Source organism: Artibeus jamaicensis, unplaced genomic scaffold (assembly GCF_021234435.1).
Source record: "Artibeus jamaicensis isolate MK-2021 breed Jamaican fruit bat unplaced genomic scaffold, CSHL_Jam_final scaffold_916, whole genome shotgun sequence".
Lineage (NCBI taxonomy): Eukaryota > Metazoa > Chordata > Mammalia > Chiroptera > Phyllostomidae > Artibeus > Artibeus jamaicensis.
In genome coordinates, this window is record NW_026522059.1 from 58,241,210 (window position 1) to 58,267,702 (window position 26,493).

The following is a 26,493-nucleotide window of genomic DNA, read 5'->3' on the forward strand; positions in this document are numbered from 1 at the left end:
ATTTTAAAAAAGATATCTGCCTTAATTTATAAATAAGTCAAATGGTAAAATTGATGTATTAAATCTGAGAGGACTATTTAGAATAAGGAAACAGAATGTGAAAAAGTACAATGAAATGAAATAAGTAACAGAATATGTAGTAGGTAATATATAGTAGGCTTAACAATGCAATACATTGAAGCATTTATGGAAAAGACAAATAGTGATTTATGGAAAAGACAGAATTATAAAGAAGAAAATTAATGTAAAGAAAATTACATAAGTGAAAGATACTTAGGAAACTCTAACCTAAAATAAAGACTCTACTCAAAGAAGGAATCAGAAGAAACAATAAAAAGTGTACTATTATTTTTAAGTACTAAGATCATTTCCTCAAAGGTTCTTTGTGATCTGAGAAAAATTACTGAAAGGAAATTCATACTTAGATGGTCTTGGAAAAAAATTCCAAGATTCCAAAAATAAAGAAAAAAAAACTGGTGTTGTAAGTGTCCAGGTAGAAAAAGGGTAACTTTTAAAGGAAAGATATCAGAGACATGAAAGCAAGAGAAAAATTTCATGAGTCAAACTTTCCTCAAAAGTGCAAAAATGGCAACATTAATTGTCTCGAATGCCAAAATAATTGAAAGCAAGTAAAATATTAGATAATGTGCAAATGACAGAGAATTTAAGGTACATGTCTTAAAACAGAATAAAGGGGATCTTTTTATCTTGCTGAAATACTCAATCACAGTGAGAAAACGAGTGTCCTGTTTTATTCATGATGTCACCTGCTATACAAACCATTTCAGCAATTTAACAATGAATCTCTTAACTGTTGCACTTCAATGAAGGTGCTAAGAGATTTTTACTTCATTCTGGGAAATAGTTTTTACAATTTAGTTGCTTTCTAATCTTCTAGAGCCTTGCCATTCTCCACTGACATTTCAGAATACAGACAACAATATACAAGTGAAGAATTACGGCAGAGAGTTTAAAGATCTGTCCTAAACTCACAGATTATTTCTTAATATATCTTGTTGGCCAGAGCATCAGCATGTGGTCTTGCCCAAAATAAGAAATACAGCTAAGCACTGTTTTAGGAAGAAAAGAAGGAAACTGAAATTAGTGATAATACTGAGCACTAGCTTTCTTTGGAAAAAGTACTAAATATTTATGTGTCAAAATAATAAAAACTAAATATTAAATTACATAAATATTGATTGGAAACTAAAAATATTATAATATTTTAATATATAGTTATGTTAGAAGAAAATTTAAAGTTAAGTAAGGTTATAATTAATTAATTTTAAATTCTAGATATGGCAGATGCAGATTTGCTACATTCTGTGAAATGTGTATGGAATATCACAATTTTGCAGCTCAGTGATTTAATGCACCTAAGCAGTGATTGTCAATCAGAAGAAACAGCCAGAGAGGGAGTGCTGAGTATTACATCTATAGCACATATTGTCTGATTGTCTTTTTTTTTGATGAGTCTAAAAAAAAAACACTGCTTTCTTTTTATTCTTTTTGCTTGCTACTCCAAGTCTCCCTATTTTATAATGGTACATTTCACAGTTCGGTCTTTGGGTATTCTTTGCATGAACTTATTACAGCTTATGGCTTTAGGTGCTATTTATAAAATTATGATGTCCAAATTTGTATCTTCAAACCAGATATCTCCAAGACAGCATATCAACTGTTTATTCACACCTATGCTTGAATGTTTCTTTTTTAAATGTAACATACCCATAATTATTATGGGTTACATTCTGGGATAAATTTTGGCCTCCCTCTGAAAAAAAAAATGTGTTCAAGTCCTCATGCCTCAGACTGTCTCCTGATTTGGAAGTAGGGTTTTTGCAGATGTAATCAGTTAAGTTAGGATGAGGTCATGATGGAATAGGGTGGGTCCCTAATCTAATAAGGCGTCTTCTTGTAAGAAGATGGCCCTGTGCGGTCACAGAGATACAAACAGAATGCCATGTGATCTGGAGACAGAGATTGGGACTGTGCTGCCATAAATCAAGGAATTCCTGAAACCAAAAGCTGGACAGGCAACGAAGGGTCCTATAGAAGCTTTAGAGAGAGCATGGCTGAGGTGAAAGCTTGGTTTTAGCCATTTACCCTCAAGACCTCTGAGAGAATAAATTTCTGCCATTTTAAACTGCCTGATTTGTGCTACTTTGTGCAGTCAGGAAAAATATACAGCTATCAAATTTCTGATTCTCCACCTTGCTCAAACCAGCTCTTCCCTCAGTCTTCTTCAGCTTTGTAAGTAGTGACTCCAACTCCATCTATCTAGGTGGTTAGGCCCAAAACTCATAACTCATTTTTGACTCTATCTTACATTTTTCATATTTAAACCATATTTAAACCATCAAGGTTTAACCTTGAAAATATACCCAGAATCTGATCACTTATAACAACTGTTTCTTCACCACTCATTCTGACTCACTCATCTGGATCACTGGAATAATTTGTTCCTCGGTCTACCTTCATTATGCACCTTCCCCTGTGGATGCTAAATGTATCTGTTTGAACAAAGTCAGAGCACATCCCTCATTGCTCAAGATCTTCCAGAAGCTTTCCCCATGACAGAATTAAAGCTAACGTTCTTATCATGATTGAGATGAATGTCTATGATGTGCTGTTCATTCTTCCCCACTTCCCACCATTTCCTATACTTCTGCGACCGTATCTTCTACCCACTCATCCTGCTCCAACAATGTATGTCACAGAGCTTCTTTGTTTGCTCTTATCTGTTGGGAACCACCCTGCCTGGTTTCAGGAATTGTAACTGCCTCCCATGGCTAAGTGAGAGACCTCCAGGATGCAGGCCCCAGGAGAAAAAGCTTGTCTCTGGTAGCAAGCACTGCTTCTGCTTCTTCCCCTGCCCCCAAAGCATGGTCAATGTCCATGGCGAGTACAACCCCTCAGAGAGGGGCACTTGGGAGGCCATCATGGAAGGACTCAAAGGGCTGCGACCAAGAAGGAGCAATGAACCCTCGTCTCCCCAGCTATTGTGACATAACCTGAGTCTCCATTTCCATCCAGGAGAAGCACTGCCTGGCTCTAATCCACTTAAGCCCAAAAACCTATGATGGGGAAGGTGGCGCAGCCCTGTGCTGGAAAGGGCAGGTTTCCGGGGTAAATCAGGCATAAGAAATAATATTTAACAATCCTGTGAAACTTGCTTTGTTTAGAATGCTCTCATTTAAATGATAAGGGTCCAAGCAAGAAGTTTGTTCCTCAAAGTTTTATGGCTCATTAGCTATCTGACCCTGACTGAGAATAAGCCCTCACAGTTCTTTGAATGATATCTATTGTTTGATCCTTACCTGTATTCTTGTGCAAACAAATCCAATAAAAGCCCCTTCAGCAGGGGGCTCTTGGCCCTTTCTCTTTGAGGGATGGCCACCTTTCCTCCCAAAGCAGATCATATATTGGTAGTGTTTACTTTCATCCATGGCACATGGGGGGCAGGGGGACTTGCGAGGAAAGTCGCCCCCACAGTTATCTGTGTATAAAATGTTCTTTCTACTAATACCCTACAATTCACTTAATCTCCATCTGTTTGAATATGATCTTATCATTAAGATGGTCCCTAACCTCCCTGTACACTATTGTGAGAACATCAGTCCTTATCCTCCTAGAATTATTTTTTCTCATAGTGCATTACTTGCCTTCAACTGGTGTAATATGAAATTTGTTTATCATTTGTCTTCTCCCAAAGAAATGAATACCTCATTAAAGCATTTTTAATCCTTTATTTACTGCTTTATTGCAGATCCTAAAAGAAAGCCTAGAATATAAATATAGACATATGTATAAATTAATGATTGCAGGAAAGGGATGTCAGTCACTTTGAGAAAACAAGCTCCTTTAGAAGACTGTCTAGCCCTGCCTGGTGTAGCTCAGTGGATTGAGTGCAGGCCTGCGACCCACACAATTGCGGTTCGATTCCCAGTCAGGGCACATGCCTGGGTTGCAGGCCGGTTCCCTGTAGGCCAGTTCCCAGCAGGGGACGCACGAGAGGCAACCATACATTGATGTTTCTCTCCCTCTCGCCTTCCTTTCTTCTGTAAAAATAAATAAATAAAATCTTAAAAAAAATAAAAGACTGTCTATATTTACTATTTGCATGTGAAATATTCTAACCGTAAGTGACACACTTCTTTATAAAGATATGTCTATCAAGACCAGTTTTTTAAATTAAATACTATGGTTTACTTTCTTATTTAGTTATAAAACTCCATTTTTTTAGTAATTAAGATTCAACTGTTGCACTAAAGCATACCTTACTTTCAAATTTTGCATGTTAGTAATGATGCCAGAGTATTTATGAAAGAATACTCTCTAAAGTAATTAAATTTCGTTTTGCCTGAAATAATCTACTAGAAATATGGCTAATATAACTATTATTGACAAATTAAACTTTTTTCATACATTTTTTTCATATAAATTGCACTGCAAAATAAAAACAGCCATGAACCATCAACTCACAAATAATCTATACAATTTAGAATTTGATATTTTTATTCAGTGACTTTGATCTTCCTGATCATGTAAGTATGCTAAATAATAATAACTGATTAGCAGCAGCTTTGCATTCTTATGAAATGTGTTTGAAGTGCTGAATTTTCATGCAGAGTAGATGTCTATTGTATTTTATTGCCAAAATAACATTTTTCAAAGAGTAAAATGGCAGGGGAATACTGGCTGAGCTCTTAATATAACATACCAGCTTTTAGCTGGCAAAGCAGCCTTTTCCCATCAACCATGTCTCAGCCTTTAATAAAGAAACTCAAGTGATGTAGGTGAAAAATTACTTTTCTCACCCGGTCATCTGTCTGTCATGTATTATTCAGGTCACCAATGTTTGTCCTGAACTGTATCATTCTGTGGTTGTGTCAGCTATGAGCTATGTTCAGTGGAATTCCATCAGACTCTGTGAAGTTGATTAGAACAGATCACCTTTCACATGGGCACAAGTTATCTCAGCAGATTGAGTGAAAAAGACTTATTTATCTTTGCTTTATAATAAAGAAAGAGATGAGCAAATTTATCCATTAACTTGAAAAGAGTCACATATTTGGTGTGAAAACAAACTATAGTCAGTAATTCTATGGAGAATACTATAGTGCTTGGATATTTCTTCAGAGGAAAAAAAAACTAATGCTGGAGTTTACATTTGATAGCATGAAATAGTTAACCAAAGCACACACATTTTATTATAGTCCTTAAAATGGTAAATGTTTCTCCCACAACAAAATGTAGAATGTAATAAAATATGCCAAGTCTTTAATGATTTTTGTTGGCTTTTTTCCAGAATTCTTTATGCAAAATAATTTGCACTTTGGTTTTACAGAAAGTAATCATGAAGTCTATCTAATCATTATGATTCATACCTTGCTTAATAATATACTGTTTTACTACAAGCGTTCTAAAATATTTAGCCACTGAAAATAGTTGTGAAGAGGTTTGGATGAATAAAAAAATATGAGTTAGGTGTAAGGAAATCTAAGATTGTATCTGACATGACCTGAGATCTTCCTCTGGTTCTTCTCAAGAAATGAATGAGTTGGACTCATAAGCATGCCCAGTGAGGAGGGAGCAAATTGATGCAGACCATACAGTAGATCTAGGTCTGCGTTCAAATTTATACTCTACAATTTGTTAAATTCAGGATTTTAGACATGTTTCCATAAATTAAAATAAAGTACCATAAGTAACATATCTAGCACATAGTAATGTATGTACATGTATATATATACAGGCACACACTTACATATACTCATATACCCATCGTGTTTAACCATTGCCTCAGTCTCAAATGATTTAAGATAGCACAAAGTAAAAATTAATATATGTTCTTTATTCTCATATCTTCCAATTTTTTATTTCATTTTAAGAACCCTTGAAATAATTTTTGAAAAATATAAAACATTGCCACTAAACGCCAACTAGGAGATTTAATAACTTAAAAAAAAACAAATTTCAATTGCTATATATAAAGAGCAAAAATACATATTGCGAAATCTACTGGGGAACTATTTGATTGTCCATTTTCCATATCCTTTATCTACAGCAGCCAATAAACTCTCTGGAAAACAAAGTCAGTTTCTCCCAATTTTCTCTCTCAAAGTCAATTTTTACTCACTATGGTCTAGAATGTGTTTTGAAATAGAAAACTTTAGAAACTGACTTTTCTTCAACATCACTGTTGTGTTGTATATTTTGCTGTGATTTGTTTAGAATGAAAAGACAATAGGGCCTCTCAATGTTTCTCTTACTCTGTCTACCTATCCATTTCCTTTTGCTGAATGTCATGACTAGAAGCAGCAAGTATTTATGAAGCTTCCAGGATGTGCCCAGTGTTGTGTTGGGGTGTAGGGCACACTTGACAGGTACAATCTTTTTTCTTACAAAGCAAAATATGTTTTGGGACAGATGAAAAGGAAGCCAAAAACTGTATAGAATGAGTCTAACTCAAGTTTTAGTATGTCATAGAGCACATTTAAGCTGCTAGAGACATTTTGATAAGGGTAAAAATAGAAGATTGATTTTGTGTAAAATATTTAGATCCAAAGAAAAGAACCTAAAAACAAAACTAAATTTATACTTATCTTACTTTACATTCTAAAATCTTATGTTTAAAAAAATTGTTTGACCCTGGCTGGTGTGGCTCAGTGGATTGAGCTTGGGCCTGCAAACCAAAGTCACTGGTTGCATTTCCAGTCAGGGTGTAACAGGGCGCAGCCAACAGGGGGGCCCCAGAAAAGGATTTGGGATGGGATCCAGAGTTCAGGGTATCCAGGAAATATTAAGATGTCCTCAACACCCCCCCCCGCCCCCAGTGTCAGTTGGGGGAAGGGACAAATGGAGCAGGGCCATTGAGAGTTGTTTTGCATAGCAACAGTTTTACAGCTAACCTCTGGAATGATTATTTAACGTATCTGTAACCTTTAACGGGTTTCATAGATATGTTGAATAGCTGTGGTCAAGTTTTGAGCTGGGGGAAAAGGGAGTGGCTTCTACCCAGGATGTAACTGAGGGCTGGTCCCCCAAGTTACATGCCTGTGTGAGAGCTTGGAGTTGATTGGCTCCACACCATGGGGCCACACCTGCCCAGACTAATGATGACAGCCCAGTAAACTTGCAATAATATGGGAGTCCTGGCAGGTGTAACTGATTGTAGGAGGAGTCGGAAATGGGGCTGCAAAGGAGGACTGGCACGGGGATCTAAACCCAGACACGGCAGCTACTGGGGAGAGAGGCATGTGGTTTTGGGCAGAGTTAGTACCCGCTCTTGGCGAGGTGAAAGAGAGAGCCATGCAGCTTTACCAGAATGGAGATCCCTGCAGCCAGGTGAAGAAGAAAGCCACATGCTTTCGGTCAGAGTGCTGACCCCTGCAGCTTTGGTAGAAGAGGCCCACAAGGCTTTGGGGTGCTCCCCTTGGCTGCATGGCCTGGGAAGCAGGAGACACTTTGCCTGGAAAATGGGTACAAAGAACTCTTGCCAGTGGACTGTGAGAAGGTACCACACGACTTTGGATTAACTGGAGATTCTGCCTGGACAGAGACACAGCTGACGGTACCAGCAGCCTGAAACACAGACGTGTGCTTCTTTTCCTGAGATATGGTACCCCGAATCAGGGCAGGGGGAGAAGGAAGCGCTGTGGGCATCTATGGTTATCTTAAAGTACTTCGATATTTTTATGGGCACTTTGGGTCACTACTTTAAGTCTGTACAGCTTTAAATAAACCTTTCCTTTCCATTTCACAAATCTCTGGCATTGAGAGATGTCTTTCCTCTGGCAGCAGACATACGAGCCCAGTAGGTATTAGTATACCATCCTTGGGAGGGGCCCCTGTTGTTCTGTAGCAGTTTTTGGCATCCTTTGGTGGGCCAAATATTGCCCGCCCCCTTCTGACCTCTGTTGGGCAACAAGGGTACATGTCTCGGTCACAGGCCAGGTCCCCAGTAGGGGGCATGCAAGGGGCAATCACACATTGATATTTCTCTCTCTTTTTCCTTCCCTTTCCATTTGTCTAAAAATAAAATAAACAAAAATCTTTTAAAAATATGTTTGAAATTTACACATAAGCATCTAAATTCTCTGTGGGAATTTTTCTGTGCAACCCTTTTTTCATGGGTGTTAACACTGGTGATTTGAACAGGCATCCAACCACATCTCTTCCATTGTATGTCTGAGGTAGTCTGTAACCCTGGCCACAGAGATGGGCTGCCATTGATTTACCATAAAGCATTCACAGTGATCTTATTGAAGGGCAGGCATGTGAGCTACATTTCTCTAGTCAGAGTGAAACTCAAACTTTTTCCATTCTTGAGAGAAAAGAAATCATCTCTCTGTCTCCTCACTGATTTCACCAAAGAAACAGAAGCTTTCCTGCTGATGACGGTTGTCATTCAGCCATGAAAGTTACCAGCTTAAGGACATGGGAGAATGGGGCAAGAGAATGTCAGAGCAATTATCCCAAACCTTGCATTACTTCTGCACTTTTCACACAAACATCATATCTCTTATATTTTTCAATCCAGTTTAGATTATATGTTCTATTACATATTGCCTGAAGTGCTTTTGGAAAATAGGTTAGCTATATTTTTTAGTAGATGACATATTCCAAATATAATTACTCATTCTTTTTGTACAATCAATCCAATTGTTAGAAAAGTTAAATTTTGTTTAAGTCTGGAAATTAACCAATTAAGAACATTTAAATATATCAGTTAAGACCACTAAAACATCCCAAATACCAGGGATGATGTCTGAAAGCTATCATATGTAAGAGAATCTATATCACCATCAGTAATAAAAAATAAAAGCTATCCAAAAAGTAAAAGAGATGCCGAGTAGTCTGTGTCTGTTGGTGGTGAAGAAACATGTTCCAGACTCATGACAAATCAGTTTAAATGTCAATTCAATCATTAACTAGCTGTGTGGTATTGTCAAAGTCATTTAACCTATGTAAGCCTCAGTTTTCTCATCTCTAAAATGCAGGTAATAATAATATTTACTTTAATGTCTTTGTTGAAGCTTAAATCTAAATGATTAGCATAGTTCACTCTCTGTAACAGTTATAACAAGCAATCAAATGAGGAGAGCACTCGTGAAAATATTTAAACTGTGTTTCACAAGTTTGACTGAATAAACATATAAAATACTGCACCAATCATAAATGGAAGATATTTTAAATGCAGCATCAATTTAAATACTTGAGATCTCAGGAAATAATCTATTTCTAGGTACTAAACATATGAATATTTTTAGAAATACTGCTACAGCACACTTGTTGAGTACAGTATAGTATAAACGTAACTTTTATATCACTGAGAAACCAAAAAAAAAAAAAATGTGTGACTTGCCTGGAATCTAATTTTTAACTTTAGACAAGATCTAAAATCAATAGATACTTTTTAACTTAGCCAGGAGATTTTGAAACACTCCTTAACAAACACTGGGATGAAGAGAAGTTGAAGTAGCATTTATATAATATGCAGCTGCAAAATGCAAGATTATGGGAATTTGTCTTTTTCTTCCCTCTTGAGTGCATGGCTTTATTCTTTATTATTAGAAGAGAAATACTAAATTAAATTAAATTACAAGTGCATTGGAGAGGCAGAAATGATGAAAATATAGACATGAGAAAAAGAGTAATAAGGTTATTTCAATTTAAAAATTAAATAATAAAAGGTATAAAAAGTATAAATATTCAAGAAATTTTAATAAAAATTCACCCTAATGGAGCAAGATTTTAGAAAACTAATCAGTAAAAATGAGATGATATCTTCAATACAAAAATATTAGGTATAACAAAGTATATGAGTGAGATGTATCATGATATTTTAAAGTTTAAATGTACCACTTATAATAACATAATGTTAAAAATAGAATTCACGTGGTAAGTATGGTAATCATTTACCCTACTTTATAGATAAAAATAACCAAAATTTTAGATTTTTTTAATTAAAGATTTTATTTATTTATCTTTAGAGGGGAAGGGAAAGAGAGAGGAAGAGAAATATCAATGTATGGTCGCCTCTCATGCGTCCCCTGCCGGGAACTGGTCTGCAACCCAGGCATGTGCCCTGACTGGGAATCGAACTTCGATCCTTTGGTTCACAGGCCTGTGCTCAATCCACTAAGCTATGCTTAAAAACAACAAAGATTTTAGAAAAGTCAAGTAATTTGCCCAAACATAGACAGTAGTAAGTATAGAAAGAGATACTAAAATCCAGGTTAAACTGACTGTATTAACCGTTAAGTAATCACAGTGATCATCATCATCATAATGCCTACTATTTATCAAGAACCTCAGGGATTTGACAGGTTCATTCAGTACATTTCCTTATATAATCCTTACAGACTTAAAAAATTAGGATCTATCTTCCCCCCAAAATCAATCTCTGCATTTAATAACACACACACAATAATCTAAAAAGTTTGGAGGATAGATAAACTTGGAAAATATATAACAACTTCATTTATGTGAAAAATGATTGAAAAGCCAAGGAAATATAAATAAGTATTAAAATATATTCTAATTACTACATTATAATGAAAACATAATTTGGGGTGGGGACTTTTATGGAGATATTTTTAGAAATTTTCATAAACACTATGTACATTTAGAAATTCTCAATTCTAACATACTAATAGCAAAAAATGTGACAAAGAGTTTCCAAGATCTATCTGATTAGCTTGAATATTCTAGTAGAAATTAGTGGAGATTACTCTGATTTTTTTTTGTTGTATCAATTAAGCAAATTCATCCTCTCTATGGCCTGACCACCTTGCATGAATAAAATGGTTGGTCAGCTTTTTTTCTTGCTTTGTTTGCCTACATAAGACCATGAAAAACAACAACATAATAATTCACTGAAACATATTTATCTAGTAATTTTTAAGACACAATTTTCTAATTAATGCCTTGCTTAATTAATATTTTGTTAACTCTGCAATATGCATTACACTTTTTAATGCTAAGTAGTATCTCATGTCCTATATATAATAACAGTTGACAAACAACCCACAGAAAAAGACAAACAGAACCCTTGGAGAATACATTTCATACGTGTGAATTTCATTTACCGTTTCCCAATGGGTAAGGTTGTTCAAGCACAGAAAATCCAGTTTCTTACTTTTTCACAGGAAAATGAGAAGGATTTTACCTCAGTGTACTTAAATTCAGAATCATGTTGGGTTAACAGGGTTACCATTTCCAGGCCAATTGTCAATCTCAAGTATCTGAAACTTCAGGCACCTAAGGTCAATGTTAGCTTATTAAGCCATTCCTACAGTCTATGAGGGTACTTGGCTTTAGTTAGAGAGCCTTCAAACCTTTATAGTATTCTACTTTCATTTAAAAAATGTTTCGCTACATTTCTTCTTACTAGCACTGCCCTAACTATGTGCATTTCTATAATTATGATTAGACATGACCCTGTCTTTCCTGATGTCAACCAATTAACCTCCAAATAACAAGGGAGGTCGAAAAAATAACCCCTTTTGAATTTTCACCTATTGTTGCCTTAAAGTCCTTCCCTAAGCTGGAAGTCACAATGAAAGCTCATGACTTGATATAAAGAATACTGGTAAAATATAGCTCACATTTAACCAAAAATATATTACTTTAGGTACAGAGTGATATACTTCTATTCTATCTAAATAGGAGATGGAGGAGGAGCTTTAAGAAGAAATGGGGATTTGAAGTACTTCTGGAGACTCTGATGAAAGTGGTTAAACATCAAGCAATGTGTTCTATAATGCATAGTTTAATAAATATCTCTAAATACCTAAGATAATTATACTTTTAATTTTATATTAAAGGATACTAAAATCTAGCATATGCCATGCTAAGAATCACTTTTATTTAAATTTTGACATAAAAATTGTACTTATATATATATCTGTGGTTCGGGTACATAATCAGAAACATTTTCCTGGATCCATCATTTACCGATGGGCACCTAGGTTGCTTCCAGCACTTACCTATTGTAAATTGTGCTGCTAGGAACATTGGGGTGCATAAATTCTTTTGGATTGGTGTTTCAGGGTTCTTAGGATATAATCCTAGCAGTGGAGTTGCTGGGTCAAAAGGCAGACCCATTTTTAGTTTTCCATAGTGGTTAGAAAATTCCATACTGTTTTCCGTAGTGGTTGTACCAGTCTGCAATCCCACCAACAGTGAACTAGGGTCCCCTTTTACACAGTGAAATTTCATGTAGCAAAAAGAAAGAAGGAGCTCCTACCCTTTGCAACAGTATGGATGGAACTGGAAGGCATTATGCTGAGTGAAATAAGCCAGGCAGTGAAAGACAAATTCCATATGATCTCACCTTTGACAGGAAGCTAAACAACAAAACAAACAAGCAAGAAAAATATAACCAAAGACACTGAAATACAGAACAGGCTGACAGTGACCAGAGGGGAGATGGGAGGGAATTTCAGGGGAAAGGGGAAGAAGGTTTTACAGGAACATGTATAAAGGACAAACACTAAGGGGGATGGAAATGGGAGGGAGGTGGGGAGCACTGGCAGGGTGAGCTAGGGTGGGAGTAAAAGGCAGAAAACTACTTGAACAACAAAATAAATAAATTTAAAAAGATAAAAAGAAACATTTTTCTGTTAAAAATTGTTTCTTGATACTGACTTTCTGGGCCTAATATGGTCACCTGTAAGACTTTTTATTCAATTCTACACCATGAACACATGAGTAAATTGAAGAATGACAGAGCAGAGATTTAACAAGCCTCTGGGCCAGCACCTGCTAACATAACTTATGAGTGCCATCATGGGGGAGCTCTGAGGTGAGGGTGAGAAACCTTAGGGTTTCATATTTAGTAAGATGTTTAGAAGTTTGGATGCCAGTCTTTCCTCATTAGAGTTTTTTAAAAATTAAGTTTGTATATGACTAAAATTTCCAGTAGAAATAAGTAGAAATAGTATCTTGCTTTTTACCTTTACCCTTTCAAAGTGAATCTAAAAATGAGAATTATTTTTCATAGAAAAAATAATTTTGAGTAAAATTTGATATTCATAGACTAGATAAACTAAACTTCAAGAGCTTAGCTTTAATTTTTAATAGTTTATTCCTTGGTTCAAAAATTCTAAGTTGATGTAATCAACAACCTATGATATATATATATATATATATATATATATATATATATATCATATTAGTAATAGAAACAAAAGCCTACACATACTAAAATCCATGGGCTACATAAGTGATACTGATATTTAAAATTGAATCCCATAAATATTTAGCTAATGGAGAATATTAACTAGAGTAGACCAAAATTATACAAGCTTAGCTCACCAATTTTTTCAGTAATATTGAAAAGTTAATTCTAGCATTGTCAAAATTAATTATTAGTCTTGAATTATGGAAGTATATGTCAGGGATTAGTCTGTATATTTTGTATTACTCTCACCATTTCTCTGACAAAAGCTGCCTCTCCTGCATATATTCATTCTGACAGTGAATTTTTACCTTAAGAATTTTGTATGTAAAGGTTATTATATATATATATATATATATAGTTATTTTTTAAGAAGTTGGGAGTAACTAAATAAAGGTTAAAGTGTTAGGAGTAGCTACTTGTTTAATCTTGAGACAGGACGAGGGCCATTGACTAGAGTATGTAGATGAGATTCCAGAGATATGTTCATTGGTAGGACTAAAGGACCAATTACATGTAAAGACTTAAGGAAGCAGGGATTGTCAAGAATGACTGACTTATCCAGTTTGGATAATCAATGTAGGATGAAAAAAATTGAATGTGGAAAGAAATTCAGGAACATGAACAAGCCTCAGAGAAAACAAATTTTGCTTTAGTGTGCATTTGAGAGACTGGGCAATTATTAAAGCAGAGATGTCTGAAGTCTAAATGGACTCTTGAAAGTGAAGATTGAAGGAAGACAAGGGTTGAAGCCATCAATATAGGAGTCTAAAATCAGAAACAGTAATGGAATGACTAGGATTAATCAACATAGGCCCTTAGTGAAACATGGAAATATACAAAAATGCCACGAAGATCATGAAGTCAGAAGAGAATTAGTCTGCGAGTAGAACTCTGATTCTGATGGGTGTTGTAGGTGAAGGAATAAGAGAAGAGATGCAAAACTGTCAACATATGGTCAGAAAAAAGGAGGATCTGGCTGACATATTTTCTACCAAGGACGTTCTTCCTAAGCACAGGAACAGGACATACCCATACTTCATCCTGGAGATCTGTCACTTTGAAGCCATTTCAGAAGTATGAAGAGAGGGATGAATTAGTGAAGCGGAATCTCAAGATTTTGATTATTTAACACTGTCAAATGTTATGCAGATGTCAAATACCTTTATATCTTAAAAGAGGTCATGGGAAAAGAGGACTTGGGAGGCAAGAGCTGCCCTTGAATGGTAGGAACAGAAGACAGATTGCAGAACATTATATTAGTAAATTCTTCAAATTATATTTGTGAATTGGAAAAAATTCTGAGCTGCTTCTGTCTACCATTAACAAAGATAAACATGACATAACAGATTTTTAAGGCACCCGATTTACTGCTACTTTTTAAGATAATTAAAATAGGAAAAGAAAGACACAGTGAGTTTGTAGGTAATTCCTCCCTGATTATTTTTTTCACATGCACTACTTAGACCTGATGCAGGGCCTCCACCTGGATCCATCTTTAGCCTCAGCTTTTTGTGAGAATGAAAATAAATTCACTCCCACTCAAATGTACTTCTCTGTGTCCTGTCTGTGTGTACATCAGACTCTGTGACACAATGAAACACAGTGGGAAGAGGAATGGGTTTGATGAAAAAAAAAAGTTAAGTTCTAGGCCTGGGATCTTCAGGCAGAAAAATTCATTTTATTTTCAACTTTCTTATCTACAAAATGAGAAAAGTGGACTTGAGTACTCTAAATTTCCTGTAAAGTTTTATAGTCTGGATTCTCTTTTTAAAAAGCAGTTTATTTTTTTTATGTTAATGGCTTGGCATTCCTTAGGTCATAACTATGTACAGAGTCGCAAGGTCTTGGAAATAAAAATGTGAGAGCCATGATGTTCATGGATAATATTTATTTTATGAAATCTTTGGTAACCATGTTTGGAATAATTTCAGAAGTCAAGACATCCTCAAGATTCAATAAATTTTATATGTTGAGAAGATATAAGAAGGGACTCCCCTAAAAATGGAATTATCTCCTGGAGGGCAGGCCCCTGGTAGTACAGGCTTCCCCTACTAGGTTAATATTCTAGCAACTCATCTGTATCAGTGTCCCAGCTGGCATTGTTATGAGACTGCATTTGGCTTCAGCAAATTGTTTTGAAGACTCTCAACACGTTTCCCCATTTCATGATGGGTAATTTACAAGCTTACCTGCCTACACCGGGCTGAGTGTTCAGCAGTTTTTAACCAAAAACAGCATGACCTCTGTGCCCTCCCTCCCTATTCACCTGATCTTTGCCCTCAGGGACTTTTGTGGTGGGGCGGGGGGTGGGGTGGGGTTCCCTGGATGAAAAAAATACTCAAAGGGAAATGTTTTGCCAATGTGGAAGAGGCGAAACAAAAGAAAAAGGCAGAAACATTAAGAAGGCATAAAAATTGACAAATTCAAACACTTTTTTGAGCAGCGGAAAAAATATTTTCATAGGTCTATTGCATCAAATGGAGAGTACTTTGAAGGTGACTGAAGTGCATACCACTGAGTGGACCATCAACCGAATATACAAGTGTTTGTTTCTTGTCTGTCAGATTATGAAGTAGGATAGAAAAAATGTGAAGAGACGCCCAGGGAAATAGATTTCAGTTGTCACCTTTTGATTTAATCAATTTGCTCCTATTTTAACAACCATTTTGTTTATATCTGTTTTGTTAAATTCTCCTTAAAACTTTTAGCTATCTTGACCTTCAGGCCATGGGGGTGCAGTTTGCCATATGGTGCGATAAAAGCACACTGCTACCCTGCTGAATCTCTCCCTGGGAATAAACGCATGTGGGTACAAAAAGAATACAAAGTTCCTTCTAATGGGAAACGTTGCCTTTGTGCCAACTGCCTTGATCTTTTAAAGATTAACATTTAGGGTGAAGAAATGTTTTAAGTGAGAACACTGAGCAGGTTTTATTGTAATTAGTTTCTTAATTCATGGATTTATTGTGAACTACAGAAATGCCCCCTGAGGTAATCCTTCCCTTAGGGGAAACAATTAATTCAGAGTCATGGGCATGAACACAGAAAGCACAGGGAGAGAGATATTTAATGTGATGGGGGAAGGATGAGTGTGAGGGGAGAGTTTAACTTCTCTCTCTTTAATTTTAATCCTGGGATACCTTTATATTTTTTAACTTCACATTTGGGAGACTTTGTTTTTTAAAAATAGCTGTTCTTTAGCCATTTTGATCCAATATGAATCGCTTGGGAAAACGAGTTTATATGATGGAGGTAAGAGTTTATCTTTACATTTTTATCCATAGATTTAGGATTTTTGTTTTTAATATCTGCTCTTAAGCCATTTCATCAAATGTAAAATACATGTGGGAAAGATGGGGCAGAATGAGAGGGAAGGAATTTGTTATCTTTACACTGTTTTATTTATAATATTTTTATTTTATACTTATATTTTTATTATTTTTGTCTATATATCCGGGAGGTTGTTATTTTTTAATCCCCTCCCCCTTTTTTTAGCCATTTGAGCCAATGAAAAGCATTGCTTCTATAATTTGCCCTTCTTTTGAGCCAGAAATAAAAAAATAATTACACTTCTTAGAGAAATGGAGTCTGGTTTTCCAGCACATCCCCATGGCCTTAAAACAGGCAAAATAATGTGCTGCTGCCAGAGAACTTGCGTGGTACCCAGAAAGATGCTCATCTTTACGATCTATTCTTTCTTTCCAGGCAGCTCTCTTTTCGCTACACAGCCTAATGAGTAATTTCTTTTACCCTGTTTTCTTCTTTCTGCTTAGTCTAAAGAACCAGTATCCTTTGCTGAGACTGATAGCTGATTGAGAAGTCACTGCCCCTGCTCTTATTTGGATGAGAGTTTGAAAAAATTGAGTTTGTTTGTTTTACTAGTTCCACATCTTCCACTTGTGTTGACTTTGAGATTTGTGGCATTTGTTCCCTGCAGGGGTTCAGAGTCTTTAGTAGAGCCATTCAGCGTTGTCTGGTCCCATGCAGAAATCACTGGCTCTTCTGAACAAAGCATTTTAGTCTCTAAGGGTAGAAACTGAGCTCACATTTCTTGACATAACCTTTAACTCTCTTAAGTACAAGTAGAAGCAGTGGAAATCTTACTTAGAACAGAACAAAATAACTGGGAATATCAGAAAGGCATATTTTCCCATGGTTGATAACATTTTTAAAATCATGACTCTTGGGGTATATTTATAACCAATCTACATCCTCTTTAGAGATTTGCCTGTACCTGTGTTTTAAAAGGACTAAAATACGTTCCCTATAGTTCGCATAGTTGGAATTCAACAACACCTCTTTCCTCTAGAATTCCAAATTCAGAGTTACTTAATTGGGAATATTAGATAAATGATGGCCTCTGGATTGGACATTGTCTCTAAACTAAATGAAAACATGGCTTTTTTTGTTTGTACTGCAATTAAGCGTTTTTAAAATTTAGAATGTCTGCATCTTCAGCTCTTTCTAATCATTTTATTTATTTTTGAACAAACTTAATAGAACCTGATAATTTGGGTGAAATTATAGATGCTAGATTATGATATGATATGAAATATAGGAGTTCTGTCCTTTAATAATAGACTCACCATAAACACAATACATTTTTATTAGTAGTAGGTGTGTGTGTATATATATTTAAATATATATAAATACTGTTCTCTAAAATGCTCACCACCAATAGCCAGATGTCTTTTAAATGTACACTTTAAAAAAATATTTTATTTGTTTAGTTTTAGAGAGATGGGAAGTGAGGGAGAGAGGTAAAGATCAATGTGTGGTTGCTTCTTGTGTACCCCCTACTGGGGACCTGGCCTGAAACCCAGGCATGTGCCCTGACTGGGAATTGAACCAGAGACCTTTTGGTTCTCAGGCTGACACTCAATCCACTGAGCCCTACCAGCCAGAGTTAAATGTACTCTTTTAACTCTTTTAATAGGATTATGATGATAATAAGAAAATAATATTATATAAAGAAACAATTCAGAAAATTTTTGTGAAAATTTATTATAAAATAGTCTTTCCTTCACTTTATTTCTTTTATTTATATATTTATTTATCAAAGAGGGAAAGGGAAGAAGAAAGAGAGGGAGAGAAACATTGATGTGAGAGAGAAACCAGGGACCAAGCCCACAGCCCAGGCATTTGCCCCAGCCAGGAATTGAACTGGTGATTCTCGGGTCTGCAGGATAATGCCCAACCAACTGAGCCACACCCGCCGGGGCCTTATTGCTTACTTTTTTAAAAAGTCAGACTTCATCTCCCTTAATCCTGCACCCATATGTACATAAACATATTTGGCTAAATCCCAGAATAAATTCTCTGGCATACAAGTACCTGTAACCAAAAGCAGGTCTGTCTGCCTGTCTCTACAAAAGCCCATACTTGAGAGGCAGGGGCTGATGTAAAGGAAAGTGGTTTATTTGCAAATGCTGGCCATCTGGAAGCTGGGAGATTAATGGCTCAAAGCCCATCTCCTGAAGATGGGGGACTCATGTCACAAAGCCCATCTCCACCTTTCAGTGGAGGCTGAAGTTTTTATAAGGAGGGAGAGGGGAACAGAACAGAGTTCAAGGGAGCGGTCTGAAAAGTTCTCTGCATGAAGATTAGCAAAGTCTGTCCAGTAAGGCAAGTGGTGGTCCAGGATGGTTTAGTCATCCTGGCTCCACCGTTGAAGGTCAGCAGATCTCTCAGAACTGGCGCTTAAAGGTTGGGGTCTGTATCTTTTGAAACTGGTTCCCAGGATTCTTATACAAACATGCTATTTATTTATAAGCTACATACCAAAGCCAGCACTTATTTTTTAAAAAGTCGAAAGAATGGTGAGGTGGGTTAAAATTTTCTATTAAAATTGTACACTGCTACATACCCATGTTTATCCCATCGGTGTACTGATACTATTTAACAACAGTCTTTTGTCAAAGTTAGGTTGATGGTCCTATAAACAGATTATGCTTCCTGATTATCTTCTAGCTAAATCATATCCATGGGACTTTTCATAGTCTATGAAACCATATTTGGAGTTTAAACATGGGCATCAATTCTTAATTCCAATCCTGGCAAACGTATCATTGACTTCTTCCTCCAACCTTATTTCATTTAATTTACTCAGAATTAGCTTAATTACTGTGGTTTGCCTGTGGAAATCAAAGCACTTGCGTACTTCATGGGGGTGCCATGTAATTAATGTATTGAAATTGTGGATTAGATAATACTAAGTGCTTTCAGTAACTGAAGTATTTATGTAATGGTTACTTTATCTCATATGTAAATACAGTCTCAGGGGATGCAACAGTACTCATTAGTGGCTCTTTAAAAGTTCTTTTGCTACCCAAAGAAAACTCAGGTGAGAACTGAGTATCACTGAATTCCTAGTAGCTGGGAAAAATCAGGGGTGCCTCAAACTACATCTTGCAGACGACTTAGGGGATCGTTATCAATAACACACAGTGGACTTTCTACCACATAAACATGTGTATTGTAAGAAAAAAATACTTTATTGTGCAATGTAATTAAAATTAGATAAATCTCATACTTCATTAGTAGTCCAAAGATAATAATGTAACATTCTACCAGCCTCAGTCTGTTCAATGCATCTGTAACAAAGGAATTAATTGGTAAATCAAAATTGTATCAGTTTGTGGGGAACAGAAGAAGCCTCTAGCTTGAGAAGGAAACCCCAGGAATGCTTTTAAGGTGCAGCTTGCTCTTTGGGAAAGAGAGAGATTAACACATTTCCTGCTAAATGCAACGGCTTCCATTTAAACATAATTAGAAAGGAAAGCAACAAACAATTATCACAGTTTTATTTGACACAACTGAGTAATTGAACGTGCTAATAAAAAACTTGTTGGCAGTGTAGAAGAACCATTGACTTTAGAGTGAGACACTTAAATCCAGTCTTCAGCTCAGGATTTTCTCCCAGTTTGGCCAACAGACAGGAAATTTAACTTGTCTGCACAATTGTTTCCTTATTCATAAAATGGGCATCATATTATAAACATAGGGATGTTCTAGGAGTTGATATGATGCTTAAAATGTTTTTGCACAAATCGTAATATATTTTAACACATGCTAATTTTTGTTATTATTATAATTTCAAGCCACATTAGAATCCTGCTCTTTGACAATTCACATTTCTCTAGTGAGATTCCAGTTATTATTTAGAAAAGCACTTCAGAGTATTATTATGTTTGGAAGCATAAGATATTCCAGATAAAAGCAATAACTCAGGTCATTCATTATCTTCACTTTGCACATGAGGATGTTAAATAACAGAAAAGGCTACGTGATTTGTCTCAGTTCACTTGGGTATTTAGGGACAAAGCAGCACTGGAATCTGCACCTCTCAACTTCTAGGCCCATGTTTATTATCTGTCTGTTGCTGTGCAAAATGTGATTATTCTTTCAGTTCTCTGGAACTTTTACATCAGAGCTTGTTAGGTCTTGACTAAGTTATTTACAAAAATGATAAGAAAATTAAAAACATAAACTATATTAGAATACCAATATTTAAGTGGAAACCATTATTAGTCATGTTGGCAGCGAAATGATACTGGGTATTAGGCCTGTGTTCTGCAACCTTGGTACCTGAGTTCTGGCTAAGAAAGGATTCAGAGTCAAGACTCAAACTATAACACAAGTTTATTCGGAAAGTCACAGAGGTAGAAGCAGTGAGCTGTAGAAGAAATGGGCTCAGGAAACAAATTACAGAGGCAAAAGAAAGGCCCTTTGAGCTTAGGGGAACAAAGAGGCAAGGAAAAGCCTGTCTGGGGGGAGGGGGTGGGGAAAATGGCATGAGAGAGGGAGAAAGGGGAAGAGAAAGGGAGAGGGAAAGGGAGAAGGAGAGAGAAAAGTAGAGGAGAGAGGAAGAGAAAGACAGAGAGATCTTGAGAGGTTTTAAAGGTGGAGATTTTAGGGAGGTCTCAGAGGAGGATCTCAATAGAATATACATCAGCTTTCTATGTGTGTCTCCTCAGGGTCAATGTCTCCACTGACTGGTCATTAATTATTGCAGCTGGTCCTGATGTCAGCCCTGGAGCGGCTTCTCCGGTTTTGCTGCTTTTCTGGGCCTAGAGGTGAAAAACAACTAAGGCCTAGAGGTATTTGATTCGGGTCAGAACTTCATTGTCCTGGGGGATTAATGCATAAGCGCTGCTCTCTAGCCCCTTCATTCATTCCCCCTCCTAGGTAATCTAACCGGCATGACTAAGGACAGGCCAGGGGAGGAAAGGTCAGGGTGGGGCCCAAATCACATGACCAGCCATATGAAAGGCCAGAGGATGTAAAACGCATGACCAGTGATATGCTGGGCAAGAAAAGGTTACCCTGCACTCGATGTTCTTATTTTTCCAGTTTTACCGGTTGCTAGGCACCTGGGTCATTCTGCCCTGATGACCTTCTGTACCTGGCCCCCAGTTGTTCCTCTAACTGCCTACCACTGTTGTAGGCTAACCTAAGGAAAATAAAACTCTATGACATTTATTTAAATTCTGACTTCTATATGTTCATATATACATGTATATGTATGTATATATATATATGTGTGTGTGTGTATTTGGAACTTTTTTTGTAATTTCACATAGAACGTTCTGACAATGGTAGTCAAGTCACCTCTTATAGTTCACAAAGAATTCTAAATTAAATTACAGTTTCCAACTTCTGCCTTGAATTGAACCTCTTTCATGTTTTAAAAACTGACCCACCGAAATCTTTTGTTCTTCTAAAGATTATGCATCCAGGTGCTGAGACAGGCTAAGCAGCTGGGCCAGCTCACAGGAAAGTCAGCATAGAATTTTCTGGTCCAATGTCTTGCATGGTCATGTCATTGTAGGGTGGTTGCCGGGAAAAGTTTTTCAGCCTGAAATAAATTTGAAAGTCCCTTAACTAAAGAAAAAATATGCATTTCTTGACTTCCCAGCTTCTCAGTCTTCATGATGTGGGCATATGTTATGGATATAAAAGGAGGGGTGTTTTCCAGTAATTTTTTTCTTTTGACCATTGATGACTTCTAAGCATAATGGGTTTCACAACAAATATTTTGGAAAAGAAGGTTGCAGTGGAATAAAGACTTCATTTTTTAACCTTCTTTCTCTTTACCTGTCATTTCTGGTCCCAGATATCAAATTCCCATTTTGCCATACCTATCCTGGTAGTGACATTCTTAAAAAGTATGTACTCTTGATACAAAGGAGTGAAGACGGGTACTATCGGATGTATTGGCTACTTTGTTTTCTTTTCCAATCATGCTAATAATGTCATCTGAAGAGATAGGTCATTTTTACAAGTCCTCAAAGGATGGAGACAATAGCTTTGTTAAAATAAGATGACGTACAAATTTTAATGAGATGAATTTTTGGAGATAAGCACATACTTGATAAGTTTCTGAAGCTTAGAGATGAAATACAAGCAAAACATAATTAACTCCAACTTCTCTGAGGAGTTCAATTCTAGATTCAAAATAGCTGTAGTTATGAAATGTTTTAAAGTTTCTCATGGACTGCCCCACCCCCCATAGTCTGGCAAACATAATTCACCATAAATATTATTTGATATTGGGACTAGGCTGTAAACAAAAAAACAGGGTTGAGATAAGTGAAAGAACAGTTAATGCAAATAATGTTTTAATGAATCTAAAGAGCACAGGCACTAGCTATAAGTTTGCATGGAAAAGGGTGATGAGCTTTTCAAAAAATTTTGTTATCAGATTTTTAAAATAAATGTATTAACACGTTCTTTATTCTCCTTACCTCTGATTAAATAACTTTTTTGATAGGTAGCAATAAGACAGTCCTATGCACAGCTTATTCATAATAGCACCATCATTACTTGGAACTTGTGCCAATAAAATGACCAAATCTTCATGAACATAAAGTAGAACATATGCATTTGGGATTCTTTTTAAAATTAATTTATTTTAATCATTGTTCAAGTACAGTTTTCTGTTTTTTATGCCCATCCCAGCCCACCCTGCCCAGTGCTCCCCACCTCCCTCCCATTTCCACCCCCCTTAATTATTGTCCATGTGTCCTTTATACTTGTTCCTGTAAACCCTTCTTCCCCTTTCCCCTGAAATTCCCTTCCCCCTCCCCTCTGGTCCCTATCAGCCTGTTCTCTATTTCAGTGTCTTTGGTTATATTTTGCTTGCTTGTTTGTTTTGTTCTATAGGTTCCTGTTAAAGATGAGATCATATGGTATTTGTCTTTCAACCCCTGGCTTATTTCACTCAGCTAATGCTTTCCAGTTTCATCCATGTTGTTGCAAAGGGTAATAGTTCCTTCTTTCTCTCTGCTTCATAGAATTCCATTGTGTATATGTACCACAATTTTTTGATCCATTCATTTACTGACAGCACCTAGGTTGCTTCCAACTCTTGGCTATTGTAAATTGTGCTGCTATGAACATTGGGGTGCATAGGTTCTTTTGGATTGGTGTTTCAGGGTTCTTAGTATATAATCCTAGCAGTGGAATTGCTGGGTCAAAAAGCATATTCATTTTCTTAGAAAATTCCATACTGTTTTTCATAATGGTTGTACCATTCTGCCATCCCACCAACAGTGAACTAGGGTTCCCTTTTCTCCACAACTTCTCCAACACTTGTTTGTTGCTTTGTTTATGATGGCCATTCTGACCAGTGTGGAGTGGTATTTCACTGTGGTTTTAATTTGCATATTTCTGATCACTAACGATATTGAGCATCTCTTCATGTGTCTCTGGATCCTCTGTATGTCCTCCTTGGAGAACTGTCTGTGCAAGTCCTTTGCCCACTTTTTACTTTCGTTGCTTGTCTTCTTAGAGTGGAGTCGTTTAAGTTCTATGCATATTTTGGAGATTAAACCCTTGTCTGAGATATCATTGGCAAATATTTTTTTCCATACAGTTGGTTCTCTTTTTAATTTAATACTGTTTTCTTTAGGTGTGCAGAAGCTTTTTTATTTTGATGAGATCCCATTTGTTTGTTCTTTCCTTTATGTCCCTTGCTCTAAGGCATATATCAGTAAAAATGTTGCTGCATGAAATATCTGAAATTTTCTTGCCAATGTTCTCCTCTAAAACTTTAATAGTGTCATGGCTTATATTTAAGTCTTTTATCCACCTTGAATTTATTTTGATGTATAGTGTAAAATGGTGCTAGAGTTTCATTTTTTTTGCATGTGGCTGTCCAGTTCTCCCAACACCAGTTGTTGAAGAGGCTATCTTTACTCCATTTTATGTTGCTGCCCCGTCTGTAGAATATTAGTTGACCATAGAGACTTGGGTTTATTTCTGGGCTTTCTGTTCTGTTCCATTGGTCCATGTGCCTGTTTTTATGCCAGTACCGGGCTGTTTTGATTACAGTGGCCTTGTAATAGAGCTTGAGATCAGGTATTGTGATCTTACTTTGTTCTTCTCCTACTTTGTTCTTTCTCAAAATTGCAGCAGCTATTCGGGGTCGTTTATGGTTCCATATAAATTTTTGAAGTGTTTGTTCTATGTCTGTGAAATATGCCATTGGAACTTTAATAGGTATTGCATTGAATCTGTACATTGCTTTGGGTAGTATGGATATTTTGATGATGTTAATTCTTCCAATTCCTGAACCCAGTATATGTTTTCATTTGTTTGTGTCTTCCTTCATTTCTTTCTTCAGTGTTGTGTAGTTTTCGTCATACAGGTCTTTTACCTCCTTGGTTAGGTTTGTTCCTAGGTATTTTATTTTTCTTTTTGCTATATCAATGGGATTTTTTTCTTGATTTCTGCTTCTGCTGTTTCATTGTTGGTATATAAAAATGCCTTTGATTTCTGAATATTGACTTTGTATCCTGCTGTTTTGTGAAATTTGTTTATTAGGTTGAACAGTTTTTGGGTGGAGTCTGTAGGATTTTCCATGTATACTATCACGTCATCTGCAGACAATGACAGTTTTGTTTCCTCCTTTCCAATTTGAATGCCTTTTATTTCCTTTTCTTTTCTGATTGCTGTGGCTAAAACTTCCAACACTATATTGAATAGAAGTGGTGAAAGTGGACATCCTTGTCTTGTTCCTGATCTTAATGGAAAAGCTTTTAGTTTTTGCCCATTGAGTATAATGTTGGCTGTAGGTCTCTCATATATGGGCTTTATTATATTGAGGAATGCTCCCTTTATTCCCACTTTGCTGAGTGTTTTTATCATAAATGAGTGCTGTCCCTTATCAAATGCTTTTTCTGCATCTATTGATGATCATGTGATTTTTGTCTTTGCTTTTGTTTTTGTGATATATTACATTTACTGATTTGTGAATATTGAACCATCCTTGCAGTTCAATATTCATCCCTGGTATGAATCCCACTTGGTAATGGTGTATGATCTTTTTAATGTATTGTTGGATAAGGTTTGCCAATATTTTGTTGAGGATTTTAGCATCTATGTGCATCAGCGATATTGGCCTGAAGTTTTCTTTCTTCGTTGCGTCTTTATCTCGTTTTAGATTAGATGATGCTGGCTTCATTAAAAGAGTTTGGGAGTCTTCCATCATTTTGGATTTTTTGGAATAGTCTGTGAAGGATAGGGGTTAACTCTTCCTTGACTGCTTTGTTGAATTCTCCTGTGAAACCATCTGGTCCAGGGCTTTTTTGTGATGGAATTTTTTATATTACTGTTTCAATTTCATCTCCTATTATTGGTCTATTCAGGCTTTCTGTTTCTTCTTCATTGAGTTTTGGAAGATTATATTTTTCTAGAAATTTGTCCATTTCATCTAGGTTTTTAAATTTCTTGGCATACAGTTCATCATGATAATTTCTTACAATCCCTTCTATTTCTGTGGTATCAGTTGTAATCTCTCTTCTTTCATTTCTGATTATGTTTATTTGGGTCCTCTCTCCTTTTTTTTTCTTGATGAGCCTGCTTAAAGCCTTGTCAATTTTGTTTATCTTTTCAAAAAAACAGCTCCTGGATTCATTGATTCTTAGAATTGTGCTTTTAGTCTCTGTGTCATTTAATTCTGCTCTGATCTTGGTTGTTTCCTTCCTTCTACATGCTCTGGGCTGTCTTTGTTGTTGTTCCTTGAGTTCTTGTAGGTATAGGATTAAGGTTTTTTTAATGTTTTTATCTTTTTTGGTAAGCTTGTATTGCTGTGAACCTCCCTCTCAGGACTGCCTTCCCTGTGTCCCATAAGTTTGGGGTTGTTGTGAGTTCATTTTCATTTGTTTCCAGAAAATTTTTGATGTCTTCCCTAATTTCTGTCTTGACCCATTCATTGTTTAATATCATGCTATTCAATCTCCGTGATTTTGGGTGTTTTGTTTTTTTTCCTTTGGGGTTGATTTCTAGTTTCAGTCTCT